Below are 2,349 nucleotides of genomic sequence, written 5' to 3'. Positions count from 1 at the left end.
CAATATCAATAAGAGGATATCGTTAACTCTTAGTCGAGGTATGGATTTCATTGTTGCTAGTAAAGCAATGCCAAACGCAAGTCATGTACCCAACATATTTGCTATCGACCCGGTCATGTTAAGAGCACAAGCCTACACTAATATCAAAGCGCATGAGTTACATACGCATGGTCAGTGACTAACTCAGGATTTAGGTAAGTCACACCATGAACGTCACAAGTGAATTGATCCATCTTAGGTCCAGTCTAAAGTCTCATTCTTCCAATGAATACATTTATGTCTCTACTCGTGGATTCAAGTGCTCGGATAGCCAACACTAATGTTCTCCCTAACTGGAATTGTAGACGACATAATAATGCTTCTGAGTATATGAATCAAATGCTCACTTTGATTCTTTTACGGGATTACAGACTCGTTTAGATTATCAAGAGAAGTAAATTGTCTTTCTCGAAATGTAAACATTCTTATAGTGCCACACTTATCATCAGTTTAAACTTAGACAATCAATGAGCTAACATTTGATTGTTACAATTTCAATACGTAAGTAAAACATGGAAGACAGAAACACAAGATATAAAAGTGAAATGTGAAATTAACTTTATTTATTTATTCATCGTTCAAATGCATAGAAAATAGGTAAATGTTTAGTATAATACGATCACATTTACCAACATATTTCTCTTTAATTTGAGATTTAATTAAAGGCTTAATTGAATAGGAGGCCCTTGAACTATTTGCTTTGTTTGACATAGGTACTAAAACTATTTTTTGGCCAATCCGAATACCTAAACATTGATTTTGTTACTGGAGTTGGTACCCGTAGTTAGTGCCATTGAAAAAAAGTTTTAACTAATGGGATTGCTAAAGTCAACACCCCATTAAAATGTAATTAAAAATAATTTTATATTAATATTAATATTAAATAAATATGTTATGATAAAAAATAAAAATTTACCTGTCCCTTGTCCCTCAACATCTCCCCCCACGATTATTGTAACCCTTCTACTTTTTAAAATTTGAAATCCTAGTGCCCAAATAAACTATAGGGTTGATTAAATTATGTTATCAATCTCATAGTATCGGTAAGTTGTGCGTTTAGTTCCTATTCTCCAATTAGATCATTTTTTTAACTTTTGATATCTCTATCTTAACCCAAGCAGTAGTCATTAAATCCATTAATTAAATCAAGCCTCTTTTTGTGCGAATTATGTGGAAATGACTAGCTGGCATGATATTATAACAGTAGTCGTTAAATCCATTAATTAAAGGATTGCATTGACAGCATATAAATTCGATGGATCAAAAATTAGAACCATGCATGTTCAATTGAAAAGATATGAAGTTACGATACTTGAACGAAGTATAACATAAGGAAATAAGATCTCTTTGACAACCTTTTTATTCACTTATAATTTATTTGCCAATTTTTTGGATACAAAGTTTATCTAAAACTATATGGCATTGTCGAAAGGCTTAAATTTATAGTTTTTTGTTCGGATTTTGTTTTCTTCAGGCACAACGTTTGCAGACACAAATGCCACCTTGAATGTTATGGGCTTAACAAGCTGGTGGGCAATCCTTTGCAGTTTTTGTCATCGCTGCATAGCGTCCACTGTTGCTGCAATGTTAGATGGTAGCTGCCCCGACACCGGCAAGCAACTACATTTTTTAGTTGTCAAGTCACAAAAACCACCATGTTTACACTGGCCCAAACAGTCTATGTCACGAGTGCATGCTTCTAAGTTTGATACACCTGCAAATTAAACAACAAATTTTTCATCATTTAAAAATTTTGTTAGTTATTTTATATTAGCTATTATATATAATTAGTTTAAGACACATAGGATTTGAATCGCAACGATTGCAACCCCTCCCTTATTTTAATACTGCAATCGCTTTTATACTAAAAAAGTTACATGTATATATATGTATGTAATAATTAAATATCAAACTGGATAAATATTTTAGATACTAACAAGAAGCCACAAGCAAAACCGCAAAAAGAGAAACCACGCCGAAAGAAGCCATAATTTAAAATGAAAGCTATTGAGAGATGAAACAAAGAGTTAGTTATATGATAACAAGCTGATGATATACAAAAAATGACATGCATTTGGCCATTTATAGTTGAATTTCTTGGAATTTCTTTAACCTAATATTGCAGTAGAGTTATGACTTGGTAGGTGAAGATATACTTGCGAATTTTGTAGGAAGAGAAAAATCATATTGAAGATTTTTGCACTATGCTTTATACGTCACCTATGGCAAGATAATAATAGCACAATTAATTTAGATATACTTACCATATATTTACATTTTCCTTTTTTTGACAATTAATTGAAAATAATA

General features: G+C 31.8%; 1 long non-coding RNA gene across 1 annotated transcript; it reads right to left on the bottom strand.

Moving 5' to 3' along the window:
* Positions 1-1,371: 1,371 nt before the first annotated feature.
* Positions 1,372-2,132, bottom strand: LOC121220205 (uncharacterized). The gene is made up of 2 exons (XR_005917378.1): positions 1,977-2,132; positions 1,372-1,753 (listed from the first exon to the last, which is right to left on the bottom strand). It is a non-coding gene; the product is annotated as an uncharacterized lncRNA (long non-coding RNA).
* Positions 2,133-2,349: the final 217 nt, after the last annotated feature.

The sequence above is a fragment of the Gossypium hirsutum genome, chromosome D08 (assembly GCF_007990345.1).
Source record: "Gossypium hirsutum isolate 1008001.06 chromosome D08, Gossypium_hirsutum_v2.1, whole genome shotgun sequence".
NCBI lineage: Eukaryota > Viridiplantae > Streptophyta > Magnoliopsida > Malvales > Malvaceae > Gossypium > Gossypium hirsutum.
This window is presented reverse-complemented; position numbering and strand designations above follow the sequence as displayed.